Source organism: Podarcis cretensis (assembly GCF_951804945.1).
Source record: "Podarcis cretensis genome assembly, chromosome: 9".
NCBI lineage: Eukaryota > Metazoa > Chordata > Lepidosauria > Squamata > Lacertidae > Podarcis > Podarcis cretensis.
In genome coordinates this window covers 38,413,561-38,429,382 of record NC_137178.1, presented here as the reverse complement: position 1 = coordinate 38,429,382, position 15,822 = coordinate 38,413,561, and the positions used below count along the sequence as shown (strand labels likewise).

General features: G+C 44.4%; 1 protein-coding gene across 2 annotated transcripts in view; it reads right to left on the bottom strand.

Moving 5' to 3' along the window:
• SMAD1 (SMAD family member 1) overlaps nucleotides 1-7,139 on the bottom strand; it is a 36,232-nt gene extending 29,093 nt beyond the window's left edge. For both annotated transcript variants that reach the window (XM_079990611.1, XM_079990612.1), the window contains exon 1: nucleotides 6,854-7,139. The gene's annotated coding sequence lies outside the window, so the exon portion shown is untranslated. The remainder of the gene's footprint in view (nucleotides 1-6,853) is intronic.
• Nucleotides 7,140-15,822: the final 8,683 nt, after the last annotated feature.

Sequence of the window (15,822 nt, the reverse complement as noted above, 5' to 3'; positions counted from 1 at the left end):
CGTCTGTACTGAAAAGGACTCCTCCCTGGGCTTTCAAAACAGAAGCCTCAATGGATCTAAATTTTACACTCCAAAATTTTACAGTGTTCAAGGAAAATGAACATTATACCACCATTACCAGTGATGTATGGCATTAAATTTTCTACAAAGTCTTTTTTTATTTCATAAAATTGGTAACACAATGAATGAACACAACAGGGCAGCTGGAATGGAAACAATACCAGTCAAGACTAAAATCAGAGTTGTAATATCACCTTTGAGGTGAAACAGGGAAACAGGTTACTAGCAAAATCAGTATGTCAACCATTGTCCTTACCTTAAAATGTAAATAATGTAAAGAACTGTATGCAATTGAGTAGTCATATCTTAATATTCCAATAAAACTAATATTCAAATATCCCAATTTAAATGTTTAAGCCAGGCAGACAGAGCAATCCTAACACAGGTGAATCATACTGGCCAGGACAAAAGGTAGTGGGGGAGAAATGTTTTTGCTGAACCAGTTCCAGGCTTGTAGAACTGAAAGTCCCAGATTGGGCCCGACTCAAACAGATGAAACAGCTTTGGATCCAGCAAATCAATGGCTGCCTCTGCTCTATCCCCACCCTGCCCTCATAATACCCCTTTTGGGGTGGGGACTACGTTTGTTACTGGCAGCTGAAAGACTGCCAGTGATAGATACTCAACTGCCTACACTTCTTACTGCTTACAGGCACAGATTCTGTATGGATGAATAGAATAACATTTGGAATGAGTTTATACAAAATGTAGTAGGCTATTAAAATTTGCATAAGCACTAGGACAATAAATCTATACCAATTTATACAAGAATGTATGGGAATATCACATATTGCTCTCTCTTTTTTTGCATATTTTTGCTTTTGTCTTCTTTGTTTTTCTCCCTCTCACTTTTACTTCTTTTTTTCTGTCTCACTTTATTTCTTTTAAATGAAATCACCTTAATAATATATATATTAAAAAGCCTGCACTTCTCGCACCTACACCAGGAGGCAAATATCAGGAGCTTAGGACAGTTTTGCTTATTGATCCCCCACACACCCATATCAAATGTTTTTGTTCAGCTGCTTTTTTGGAGGGGGAGGGAATGAGATAATTTATACAACATGTGAAATTTAACATGGTACATATTTAGTAAACAGACGTAAAACAAAACAAGTACCGGTATGTTAAAACAAAATTTTAATTGATTTAGGGCAGCCGGAAATTTTCCATGAAGTTTCCAAATTCAAGATTTCCCAGAAAACCCACAACACTTCCCCTCTCTCCCGCTACTCAGTTCACAGGACTTGCCAACCATCACTTCCTCCCTTCTTAACTGGATTTCATTTTATATCCCTGGTTTTGGATGAAGTTGCATCTAACTCATACTGTACCAGGTGGTACAAAAAACCCCCACAACCAATAACTTATTTGAAGCACTAACACACTGTATCCCCAAGTAAAACTACCTGGCTATTTTCTGAATGCATAAGAATGTCATCTGTAGAGTCTTTTTGTCCAGCAGAATGCAACTCTTGAGGAAATAACATTTTCCAGTTTGTAGCAGAATTCAGCAGCAGCAATTGGCTGAGGCTGGTGATGAGACCAAGAAGCCTCCCCCTGGATTAGATTTTCAACCAATTTTAACTTTCTCCTTAAATATAAAGGTGCCAACTGTATTTATGTATTAAAAATTCTATTTCCCCCCACCCCTGAAAGCCAGATAAAACATGTGAACTGGGAATGTGGATGGGAAGAACAGGGAAACAAGGACCAGGTCAGGTTTGGGACTAGAACAAAATCTGTTCTTTTCAGTTGAAAGCCAGGCTCACACCACAGTGTCTTACTTGAGATATGTCTGTATGGAACCCAATTTGCCACTTTCATACATGAAAATCAAAGCTGTTAAGTGCCCAAGCCTTGAGCAAGTCACCAAGGAGATGTTAGGAAGCTTGAATTGAACAGGTTTACACCATGTTCAAGTCACAAAGTTACTGTGCAGCCATGGTGCAATTAGTAGTTTTGAGATTCAATGGTCTCTTACATGATTTGTTACCCATCTCCATAAACATTATCCGTATACAGGAATATAACCAGGATTTGCAGAAAGCTGCATTAAGATTTGTATCTCACTTCTTTCCTAAACACATTGAATGCTTACTTTTAGACAAACAATACTAAAATGTTGTCTTCTATTTTTCAGCTGAATTTTTTTTCATGGAAATTTGGAGGTACTATTATTCCTTTATTTGCCAAAATTCCATATGCTAACATTTATCCAAATCTTCATCTTCACCCCTACAGCCCCAAGACATTTTGCTCTGGAAAACAGTCATTGTTTTGTTGCACAGTATGGCTTGGATACCATAGCTAGATGGATGGTAGTGTATTTTGGAAAGACTGTTGTTCCAAGAGCATTTTCATTCCTTCCAATCTCATAACTGTTTGATCTGGAAGCATGATTGGGCATGTACCTACCAGAAATAGGGCTACTGGAAGAAGGTATTTTCACACACTATTCAGCAAAATCATTTCCTGCATCAGTCCAAGCTGAAAGGCACATTGTCCCTCGCCCCAATTCAAGTGTATTTATGGGCCCTGAACATTCCAAAAACTTTCTACCAATCAGACCTTCTATTTTCCAGCTCCAATAATAAGTGGATTTGTAGTGGCCAACACTGTTGTAGTGACCCAAGTCTTGTTTGTTCAACACAAAAGCAAGCCCAGTTGGTCTGTTGGATCCAAGATCCTAACAGTGCCAAGGACTGCAGCTTGCATAAAAAGTACAGCACATGCAATTTACTTTTTTCTTATTGTTATTTGATACTCAAAAGCAGGATCTGTAGCTTCTGCAGCACCATGGCTGCCAGGGAGCTTGCTGCATTCACAATCTGGATTAACTGCAAAGTGTTTGCTTGCAGACAAAGCAGCTTTCATTAGCCTCCTCACATCTGTATCCCACCCATGCCCCCAAGCAGAATTTCTGCTATACAACTCTTGAGAGTTAAACTGGGGTGAATGGTGATTTTTAGCTAGACTCTCAGTACAAAGACATAATGCCAAATGGCAATGATAATTTGGTGGCCTGCTGCAAAGCGGTGTATCAGGATAAGCCAGCTTTCAATTTAATTTAATTTAATTTAGAATATTTGTAGTTTAATTTTTACTTTACATTGTTTAGTTAGCATGTGGGGGCGGGGTTCCCCGGTGGTAGTCTGTTCTTCAATAAGCTCCCTTACCAATTTAAGTTTTATGAGAACAGACTTGCAAAGACAAACAGGGCTCTCAATTATTTACTTCTAAATATTCACCCCTGTATTACTCACAGAAGAAGAATATGGGTGTTGGAGTTCCAACACTTGCTTTCATAATATATTTAATTATGATGACTGAACTAACAAGCTCACAGGCTGCCCCCCCTCATTTCACCCTGATGTATCATTTTGCATTTCACTGCTGTAAGTCAATTTGAGATCTACAGCAGGTTGGAAAGGCTAGTAATGATGCTCTCTGCAGTCTCTAGGGAGTCCACATTATACACAGCTTACATTATTTATAAAGCCTAGATGATGCGTCCATTAGCCTTGCAGGATTACACACCAAGAGATACCACTTACACTTGACAGTACTGACTGCTGCATTGCCAGCACAGCTTAATTCAAGTTTACCTACTCCCTAAGCTGATCTTTCCTTCTGTTTACATACATTAAGGTGGATTGCTGTGAGAAATTTGTTTGGAAATAATCACTGCCACTTTAGGTTCATGCTTTCATTCTCAGAACAAACCAGACTTTACACATAAAAGCTCTTTTGAGCTTCTCTCTGTCTGCTATGCAGCAGCATGCAAGTGTGAAAGGAAGAAATGTGTTTTTAAAAGCACATTTAATATCTATTAATTTTTGCAGCAACATAGATTTACAATCACAATTTCAATTTGTTGTCACCTGTGAACATATACGTTCTTCCTCCACCTATCACTATCTTTTAAAGTTGAATACATTTTAGCGAATAGCTTTTCCCATGTTTAATCTCTCCTTCCCATACAGAAACAAGGGGGAAGCCACATTGTCAGTTCCACAACACTGGGGGGGGGGGGGATGAATTAACAGCCACCTTCTTTCTCTGCTATCCTTGCTACTAATGTCCTAAAACAAGGGAGGGAGAATGGGTTTGTGTATGTGTTTATCTTCAGGAGGGGTATGTATAAGCATAAGAGGGTGGTGAAAAGACACGGCTTTCCTCCTGTCCCTGTCAGTTTTACAAGAATACAGAGGGAGGAAATGATGGTGCAGTGATATGGGACAAATGATGCTTGTGGGATTGCATCCGTCTATTCACAGGGCAGTATAGGATAGCATCTGGTATAAGCAGGTGGGGATATGTTTTCTCCCACTCCAGCGCCAAGGGCTGCAGTGACATTTCAAACAGGAAAGCCATAATTTGTGAATAGTGGCAGATGTGCATTAACTGAAGGGATGGGGAAAGGCCGAACGATAAACAAAGGTGTCTTAATATTTTCCCTATCTTTCTCCTGCGGAACTTTAAAACGTGCGATTGCAGCCGTAAGAGTTTTTCGCCATCAGCGCTATTATCTAGAATCTATATTGCCTTCGCCTCTCTCAACACTGCTCAGAAGTGTTTTTGAGTCATCAGATCGTCAAGGATATACACTAAAAACCACAACTAGAGAGAGGGACAATGCAGAACAGAACCGTATTTGATTACATTTTGGGGAGCGAAGGGGTCATAATTAAAGCAAGGACAAATCACTATCCTTGTAACCTGATCTGGCCTTGAACTGAAGTGATCTTATCTGGGGAGGTGACTAGGAAGCACTGCAAGGCTCTGAGCTTTTGGAGACCCTGTTTGTGCCTTGAAAACAGAAGGTCCAAGTATTACAGTTAGCAAGTAGGATAAGCATTTCCAGAAGCCTTTTTTAAACAGACAGCAGAACGGAGTTGGCTCTCAGTCCTCAGCAGTGATCTCCAATCTGTTTCTGGGTGTAATGAGAGTTAATCTTGTCTTGTGGCAAACCAATTTATTATGGCCTATGTTTTTATGGACTCAAAGCCCACCTGACAAAGTGGGCCTGAGTTCACAAAAGCTTATGAGTCCACAGAAGCCTAATAAATTTGTTTGCCTCCAAGGTGTCACAAGACTGATCATTTCTGCTGCAAGAGACAAACACTACTACCACTCCAGAATTTTTTTTCAATGAAAAATAAGCACCTAATAAGTATAATGTAGCAACAGTCTGGAAGAATATAATCTGTTTGTTACTCCCCAGCAGCCAAACAGCAAATGTTTTGGAAAGAGAATCTTTGTAGTTGTAGTAAAGTTCCAGTTTCAAAATAGTTATACAAACAAGAAGTCACATGCACAAACTGCAAAGCAAGACCATTAAGTGAGACACAACTTTTCCAAGTGTTTTTGCTATAATTCAAGTGCAAACTATAGTTATACAGTACAGTCAACTTAATTAAGGATGTATCTTGTCCATCCTAGACGTGTGAAGGCACCCTGGGACCCATTTGGGGACATGAATTTTCACCAGTAAACACTTTTCCTAAGCACTGTTTAGGAGCCTTTTAGTCATAAGTGGTTGGTACTGGAATATATACAAGGGGGGGAAGTGTATTAATTTTGGTCTCCACAGAGTAACTCACACATTATGTGTATACATGCGCTACAGTGAAGATCAGTTGTTTCCTGAAGCATGAAGCCACTCCTCAAATTAAAGCAGCCATTCATATTCATACCGTGTATGAAGAACTGCTAAGCCAGCCCACACACAGCTTCATCAACTATTAACAAAGGGCCAGAAATTGCTGCCCCCGGTTTTGGCATAACTTCTCTTCCCACCAATTCCCTGAAAGGTTGCTAGAATATAATGAGCCAACTATTTTCGGGCTGGGGGCGGGGGAGGAAGTCACCCCCAGATTTCACCGAGCCATCCCTGCCACCCCGGTTCGATAGAGGCTGGAAAAATAACATTTCAGAAGGGGAAGCTCTAGGGCACAGATGCCTCTTATGAAGTCTGAGAAAGATGGCTCAGTAACATCACCCTCACACGGGGGGGGGGGAGCATTAGAAAGCCACAGAGAGAAGAGTAAATCTATTGTGTTGGTTTCCCTGAACCGCACAAGTCCGGCCTCATCCTGCCGCCCGGGAGAGAAGTCGCGTCTCAGGCGCGCAGGCGAAGAAGCCGTGGCAAGTTTCCCCCGACTTGGCTCCGAGCACAAAAGGGGCCCGGACGCCGGGGGAAATCTCCGCGCAGCCGGGGAACAAGGGCTCTTGTCTTCTGCTGCATTTCTTCTCCCTCCCTGGCTCGGGACGGACGGGAAGCGGGAGCCGCTCCTGGCGTGTCTCCTTCGCGCCCCCAGAGCCACCCCGACCGTCTCCATGCAGACTCTCAGGAAACAAGGGAAGATCGGGAGGAGGGGGAAGGGAGGGAGGTTGGCCCGACGGGACACTTTGTAAGACAACCAAGTTTTAAGAGAGGGGGGGGGACCCCACCGCGGCGTCGGCCCCACGGCTAACTACAGCCGCCATCATGATGGGAACGAAGCCTCTCTCTCTCTCCCTTTCCATTCCCCTCCCAGGCAGCCAGACGCGCGCGCCTCCAGTCCTTCCCTCTCGCCTCCTCGCCGCCCTCTCGGCTGCACAGAGGAGGAGAGCGGCGAGGAAGGAGAAGGCGAAGCAGCCGAGGGAGGCAGGGACGCTCCGCTGTCCTTTGAGAACCAGAAAGATCCCCGAACCAGGAGGAGGCCGCCGCTCGGGGTGGAGGGGAGTTGCTGGATGCAGGCAGGACTTCGGGCAGGAAGAAGGGAGAGGGCGAGGGAGTTTTTCTTACCGGCTCTCGGTGGGGCGAGGAAAAGAGCGTGCAAACGAGCCACCCGCCGCCGCCGCTGGGCCGATGAGCGAAGTCCCGCGCTGCTTTTGGGTTTTTTTTTGCCTTTGCCGCCCCCCCCGCTTCTCTCCTCCTTTGCCGCTCCCGCTTCCAGCGTCGCCGCCGCCGCCGAGCAGCCGTGCGCTCGCTCTGCTGCTGCGCCTGGATTGATCTGGTCTCACTGGCGTCAGAGAGTCGGAGCCACCCAGCCTCCACTTACCCCGCTGCCAATATGCAACATACATATATACACACACACACACACACACACACACACACACACACACACTCGCTCACACACACGCGTGCGCGCGCTCTCTCTAGGCCAAGTTAGGGATCCTCTCCAAATGCCCGCCCCCGCTCCGACGAGGAAGGCACCGCTGGCTTGGCTGCAGAAAGCAAGCCTCTCTCGCTTCTTTCCTCTTGTCTTTTTTTCTGCCCACCCCCCTCGCTCCTTCCCTCTTTCTCTCCTTCTCCTCCCCCAAGGAGGATTCTCAGCCGCGGCTGGGACGGGCGGCCTGCGGCGGGCTTGGAGCTCCGTCAGCGACCATCGGCGGAGGGTGGCGAGCCCAGCAGGGCAAGGCTTTCATGTTGTCGCTTCCAGCTCCCTGCCGCTTCCGCGCGGGTTCGGCGGCCATCCGCAGAGCTGCAGCCTCGTCCTTCCGAGAGCAACAGGTCCCGAGGCTCGGGAAACAAGCGGCTGTTGTGCCAGTGGATCCCAGAAGCCCCGGTTCTGAACACAGTTATCTGCAAAATGTTTGAGAGGCTTCATGAAAGCATATTTTGAGAGAAAAGACGCCCAAGGATACATCTTTAAATGCATATACAATTTGTGTGTGGACTTTGATCCCTTTGTCCATCACTAGGCATTCAAGCCCTAGCATGTTTTCTGTTCCAGAAAATTCTCAAGACAGCATGTTATTTTGTATAGCCCTACACGTTACAATTGTTGAAAATCCTAGTGTTTCTCCAAGAACGCGTGCAAGACATGGCCATCTTAAAAACAAGGTGTAGATGTAAACACATATTTAACAACCAGTGTACACATGGCTGGGCAGCTTCCCAAATGTGTACACTTCTCTTCACACCAACCTGAAAACCTCCACTCCCCTAAGTCTGATTTTAGTAGTGGACCATATTGAATTTTCTACTCTTTTAAGTGAGAACACAATACAGTGGTACCTCGGGTTAAGTACTTAATTCGTTCTGGAGGTCCGTACTTAACCTGAAACTGTTCTTAACCTGAAGCACCACTTTAGCTAATCGGGCCTCCTGCTGCTACTGCGCCGCTGGAGCCCAATTTCTGTTCTCATCCTGAAGCAAAGTTCTTAACCTGAAGCACTATTTCTGGGTTAGCGGAGTATGTAACCTGAAGCGTATGTAACCTGAAGCGTATGTAACCCGAGGTACCACTGTACTATCCAAACAAGCTAGCCATTTTTCTTCAAGATCTATATGCCAGGGTACCCCCACCAAGAATGAGTCAAGTTATGAGTTGGAATTACTTGGAATTTGGGCGCTGAAAAAGCTCAGCTTACTAGATAACTCTCAGATAGCTTTTTACAAATTTGTTCCAGCGAGAGATTTGTTTGTGCTATAGCTAGGGTTGAAAACTGCTTTGAAAGTCTTCTCATTTATTATTGTCACAGCAATGAGGCCAAGTTATACTGAGGCGCTCAGAGAGCTTAATTGGCCAAGGAAGAAGTTGAAATTGCATAGCATGCTATCTACTACCACTTGCAAACGTGCCATTCAACAACCCCTACTAAGAAAAAAAATTAAATCAAGGAGAGTCGAAGATGACGATAGAAACAAAACCATGCACATCCCTAAAGAAAGCCTCGTGGTTAGAAATAGCCCAAAACATGTGGATTCAAGATGTGCTTCTGATATGCAAAGGCTGGAAAGGAAAAAGAAGAAGGGACATACATTAAGTGGGGCACTGAATAAAAGAGTACCAAAGACTTTATTATCCACCTCATTGCCTTTTTCAGTGTGTGGACCCGTGAAGGAAGCTTTTGAATCTAGCCTTCCTGGACCTAACACATTTTGATCTGAAAACGTTTTCCTTTAGTGATATGGGGTTTGGGGATTGCTTGAAATCATATAGTCATGAAGGAAAGGCACTATGCACATGCTCAAAGACACCCCTATGTTCCAGGGCTAAAGCTGCAGTCCTAATTCCACTTACCTGGGTGAAAGCCTCACTGAGTTCAGTAGGACTTAACATCTGAGTAGACACAGTAAGTCCTGATATTAAAAACAGGTCCTAAACTAGGCTGAAATCTGTATGAGGGCCAAAGTACAGTGGTACCTCAGATAATTCGTTCTGGAGGTCTGTTCTTAACCTGAAACTGTTCTTAACCTGAGGCACCACTTTAGCCAATGGGGCCTCCCGCTGCTGCTGCGCCGCCGGAGCACGATTTCTATTCTCATCCTGAAGCAAAGTTCTTAACCTCAAGCACTATTTCTGGGTTAGCGGGGTCTAACCTGAAGCGTCTGTAACCCGAGGTACCACTGTACATTAAATGTGCTGTCACATATGTGCACACCTATTATAACACCTATTATCTGATAATAACACCTATTCTCTGATACAGATTAGAACTGCCATGCCATTTTCCCAACCAGGGGAGTTGTGTCCCCAATAGTGTGGGAGGGGGCGCTGCCTCCGCCTCTCTGATGCTTCTGTCCCCTTGTCAGACTTGACCCAGGGGTCAAGCTGTCACTGGCTGGTGGCTGAGTTCTCCCTCTCCCTCTCGGCTGGCCCAGCAGCGGCCCTAAAGAGAAGGAGCCGCTGCTGCTGCGATATGGGAAATGTAGTGGGGCACCTGGTTGCGTCCTCAAAAAAATGTGCCCAGAGCAATGATCCTCCCAGCCCTGCCATGCTACGCCACTGGTCCCAACAGTCCCCATTCTCCATTGAACACAGTGGGAAATATATCTAGGTAAGTGTGCTTGGGTCTAGGGTTCCAGATGGAACTGTAACATAGGAGACGTTTGTTATATGTGGTATGCAAGGATTTCACCTCCCTGGTAAAGGCCCTTGCCTCTTTTAACATATGCAGAAAGGCAGATAGCACTTTGAAAGAAAAGATAAGATAGCTGGTGATAGTACTTGCCAGTATTAGGCATCCATGAGTGGTTGAACTCATAAAATCTAGCACTCAAGAGACCAGCAAGGAGAGTAGATTAAGGAGCATGGATGTGATTGGTCCATGTGCTCTTAGTAGGAGAAGGAAGCTATTTGATACAGTCAGACCTACCTGGAGACAAGGAGGATTGAACATGGAACTTTTATGCATTCAAGGCAGATGTTCTACCACTGAGCTCCAGCCCTTCCCCAAGGGAATGTATCTTGCTAGTGAGATGCTGCAGATTCTGCTGGGCTCATGAAAATTTAGAAAATAAACTGATAACAAACACATCTGTATTCTTGCCAACTGAGCTTTAGCTGCTGAAACCTACCTGCTTTCTAGCAGTAAAAGGCATAGCCACTTCTGAGTAAAATAAAATTGGCAGCTCGGCCTTATAGGATTGGTTAAATATGACATCTCATGTAAAATGACAGAGAACCTAAGCAAATGTTCTTTGGTAAATCCTGCAATCTACTGTAAAGAATATAAGGGTCTTTTTAATAACTTTCAGTGGCTATCCTAAAGCAAACAGAAGCAGTCCTTTATTTCATCCTTCAACACAGTATTTTTCTACGGAATTAAGCACAGGTTATGAAGCACGCAGAATCACCAACCAAATGAAAACATTCTAATATTATTAAATGCACTTCACTCTTCTAATTTAGATAATACTTCTGCAGAAATAGATCTAGATGCCAAAAAAAGTATTTGCTTGACTTCAATTCATTTATCTTTCCTGTTTATGCTCTGATGGGACTCGGACCAAAATTCATTACTTAGGTAAGATTAATGTATCCCTCCATAGCAGCCAAGATCCTGATTAAAGGTTTTAAATTAAAAGTTTGGGGAGTGAGACAAGGAGACTTGCCCATTGTCTCCTTCACTGCCTGTCATCACCACTTACATTGGATAAAGAGAGTTCATTCCAGCAACTGTGTTTACTAGTTTAGAAGTTAGAAATCTGGAATATCAAGTTATATGTATTTGATGTCGGTAGGAGTGGTCTCCTTGCAAGTCGTATCTATTCTGTATACTGGAGCTATCCCTTCTCAATGCTGAAGTGGAAGATAGGGTTGCTAGCAGGCCTACTCATGCCTCTTAAGTATTCCCCACACCCCTCCTTGGGCCTCAGTAAGATAGCCTGAGGATTCCGCACGGAGTCGTTGAAAATAAATTATTTCCTTCTAACTATTCCACTTGGAAGGGACGCAGGTGGCGCTGTGGGTTAAAGCCTCAGCGCCTAGGGCTTGCCGATCGAAAGGTCGGCGGTTCGAATCCCTGCGGCGGGGTGCGCTCCCGCTGCTCGGTCCCAGCGCCTGCCAACCTAGCAGTTCGAAAGCACCTCCGGGTGCAAGTAGATAAATAGGGACCGCTTACCAGCGGGAAGGTAAACGGCGTTTCCGTGTGCGGCTCTGGCTCTGGCTCTGGCCAGAGCAGCGATGTCACGCTGGCCACGTGACCCGGAAGTGTCTCCGGACAGCGCTGGCCCCTGGCCTCTTAAGTGAGATGGGCGCACAACCCCAGAGTCTGTCAAGACTGGCCCGTACGGGCAGGGGTACCTTTACCTTTACCTTTATTCCACTTGGAGACATTTACATAACTGGATTAACGTGGTCTTCTGTTTGTATCTTGGAAGACACCTTACCATGAGTCTGCTCTGGCATATTAATTACGCTTTCCCATTTCTTATGAGCTCTGCCCCAGTTACATCTCGTTAAAAACTGCAAAGTGGTTTATTAAAATGTGTTTCGACACACAGCAGGCTCAGAATTAAATCTCTCCATTTACTAGTTGTTGGGCACCGTCAAACGTCATGGTTCAGCGGCAAAGTCAAAGGACCCGTCCACACATGCATCTATATGTCTGCTTCCCCTCATTCCACTCAATCCCTTCCAACTGTCACTGGGTATATAACAGCATGGAGAAACATCAGCGTGAACCAAACTAGACACAGATACAGCCAGCAACTGTCAGCAACTTTTCCAGTGATTGCAGCAGCTGGAAATGGTGCTGCTACAATTGCTGCTGGCAATATCCACATGCAGCACAGTTCAAACTGATTTTTCTGTACACCTTGGGACAGCTGAAATGATGTTCATCATGCAGTGGGAGCCAGCACTTGTAAGCAGAATGCTGTGAGCTGTTCCTTAGACCCATAAACTGTCTGGTGTAGAAAGGCCTGAAAACAGCTCTGGTGATCTAGGGAAGCCTTAAAAATCCAAGTTAGCTGTCTTAGCTATATTTATTTTGTCCTCCTTTAGTATACCGTATTTTTTGCTCTATAAGACTCACTTTTCCCCTCCTTAAAAGTAAGGGGAGATGTGTGTGCATCTTATGGAGCGAATGCAGGCTGCGCAGCTATTCCAAAAGCCAGAACAGCAAGAGGGATTGCTGCTTTCACTGCGCAGCGATCCCTCTTGCTGTTCTGGCTTCTGAGATTCAGAATATATTTTTTTTCTTGTTTTCCTCCTCCAAAAACTAAGTGCGTCTTGTGGTCTGGTGCGTCTTATAGAGCGAAAAATACGGTATACAGCATTGAAATATCTGATCCAGTCCTCAAAGTGTCCTGTGTGGAAAAGTTGCAGCAAAAATCACTGCATTGGGAACCAAGGTTGCAGTAATATGCACACATACAATGGCAGATATCTGATTGAACTTATTTCTGAATAAAATGGCTAGTGTTTATTCACCAGAGAGAGAGAGAGTTTACAAATTGTGCATCTTAAAAAACACACACCATGAACAGACTTTTGGATAGCATATTATAAACGATAAGATTGGTAAGCAGATTGTTGTTGTAATTGACTTTTAGGAAATGTTGCAATTACCTTCTAAAATGTTGCAATTGCCTTCTAGGAAAGATTGTGAAGGCCGGATTATATCATGGCCACAATCCAAAACTCCACAAAAAACCACAAAAAAACCCTGGCACACACATGAAGCTCAGTGTGTACAGGGGATATTCTGTTCTCTTCAGTGTCAGGAAATGCTTGTGCCCACTGCATATACACAGAACATTCCCAAACCAGTATCAGTCCCTGTGGGAGTAGAGCATAAAATAACTGCATAATAGCATATATGGAGATAGATTTATGATACTGTCAGGGAACTGACATCAGAGCGAGAAGCGGAGGCAGGGCTCCAGAGCGATGCCAGAGAGGGAACCAGCAGGGGGGAAGGAATTCAGCGTGACACCAATAGAGAGGAGAGGGAGAGGGAGGAAGCGGTGTCAGAGCTCCAAGACCCTTCAACCGAAACTAGCGGAGAGAGCGCTGGCACGCCCCTGCCTTCCCCTTACTTGCACAGACGCGTTCCGCGCAGGGAACATAGGAGGAGACTTGGGGTCAAACAGCTTTTATGCTGGAAGAGATTCAAGAAACGCCCACTGACGGATTCTGCAAGTGACTAACAGGTCACAGAGGGCGAGCTCTAACCCTAAACATGGTTGAGCAAACAATCTAACTAAACTGAAGGCAATTTACGCACAAGTAACCCCCTCACAACCATTACAGATACCATGCATTGTCCCATGGCACAACCATAAAACAGCACACAGAGCAGTGCTATACATATATACACATTGAACATTTAGATCCTTTCTTGTAATCCAGTCGATTTACAAAATGTTTTAGAACCAAGTAACAATTAAAAAAACTTTTCAAAATCATAACCAACCACACCAAAATTCACATGACCAAAGTAGCAACAAACCAATAAAATCAATCTAGGCAGCAGTGTAAAACAGCAAATGAAAATAAATGAAAAGAGCAGCAACATGTTGTTGTTGTTTAGTCGTTTAGTCGTGTCCGACTCTTAGCATTGCATTATTCTTTCAGTCTGTATGAATAAAACCACTTTGGCCTGGTGCCAAAAACTCCAGTGAGCAGCAGGCAAACCTTTCTGGATAGGGAATTATATAAACTGGGTGCCACCACAAAAAAGGCCTTATCCCTGGTTGCCGCACCAACCAACTTCTGATTCTTTTAGGGGGGAGGCACCTGAAATAGGGTCTAGAATGTCAGTCTGCTAGGAGACAAAGAAAGAAGGTTGCAATCTGATGTAAAGGGCAAAAACTGCTACTAGACCCAGGGACTTGGACTTGGAGGACAAACCTTGCCCTATCTATGCCCATGAAATTTGAAGAATGTTGCTAATAGTTATATTGTCCATAGGACAAATAGAGAATTCTAACGATAGGCGACTTCCATTATCAGTGATCTTAAGAGTTCCATTGGAATCAGCCACATAAACACACAAATGAAGCTATTTAGAATAAGAGTGCCCTCATAAGTAGTGGGAGGCAAATTTACCATTTGTAGTACAGGCTAAAGTGAGATTCATTCAAGTACAGAAAAAGGCTAAGGATGCAATACTATGCATACCTAAATTTCTGATGCGTTACATAGGATTTACTTTTGAGTAGATGTGTGCAGGATTGCAGTGCAAGGTTTACTCATCTGATTTTTCTCTCTAGTGTCCCAAGAAACTAAAAAGATATTGCTGCCTTTTTCATATTTGTTGTGTAGCTGTGCAGGTTCTGTATAGGATTTTGACTTGGCATCTGAAACAGAGATTTTTCAAAGATATTGTTATAGATCTGAGGGGGAGGATTCCCCTAAACCTTAGGAATGAAGAAATATTAGGATTTTGATTAATTGGGATATGGATTAAAGTGCAGAACTGTGCCAGGCAGGGAATTCAGGAAACTCCTGGCCTGGTTTTTGCAAACCAGCCTGGCCAGGCTAAGGCCATTAAGGGAACAATAATGGGCCATTGAGGAGTGGAATCCTTTAGCCTGTGGGGTGAGATGCTACCAAGGTAATGGGGTGTATGTTTGAGGGGACAAGAAAGGGGAGTTTGGAAGCAAGGGGGTTTCTGGGAAGGAGGAGGAAGCTGAGCGGGAAGGCTGCCTGCAATGCTGTGGGCCATGCTGCAAGATCTGGATGTAAATAGGCGAATAAACCATATTTTTTAAAGCACAACAGTCTCCGCCGTGTCTTCTATTCTCCAAAGGGACACAGACCCTGTGTGTGCCTTTGACACCATGGGCTCTTGTCACCGCTTGGCAGAGAGACGGGCAGGCACCATGCTTTTGTAACAATATAATTGTACCCGGCAGGTCTACAGCAGCCAACCTTCTGCTGGCATCAGCTGTATGCCCACCCATACTCATGCACCTTCCTCTTTGACAAGCTGGATATACTTTAGAGGGCTCCCTGGCTCTACATCAAGCCTGGATGCAACTAAACCTTAAATAGGAGATAGAATGTGGGCTGTCTAGCTCTCTGTCCTGGGGCAGCAGGTTCTTGGCAGGTACTTTATGACAGATGGTCTTGAGACAAATTTCTCTCTCTTTCCATTTGCACCTCCTGGAGCAAGATGTGCTGCAGATTCTAAGCATCCTGACAGTGGCACGTTTACACAAGCTCTTGGAAATCTAACCTTGATGTGAACAAAATCGGTAGCAAATGTCAGTTCAGTGCAAAACAGCAGTGCCTCTTCTGAAATTAAGCAGCATTGTTTTATTTTTTTTCAGCAGTTAAATGTCCCACCTATTATAAAGCATTTAACCTCACCCCTTAGACCTGATCCTAAACCACCAGTAATCCTTTGGGTTGGGTGGTAGTGGTGAAGATATGGAGAAAGGGTCCATGAGTGGAAGAAAACAGAGATGTTGTATGTTTGGTGCAGGGTAGGCTGTATGCCTGAGCCCCTTCCAGTTCTTGGATCCAACAGAAACTCAATTGTTGGAATGGCCAGACACGTTTATTGGTGATATCCCTCTAAGTATGGGTG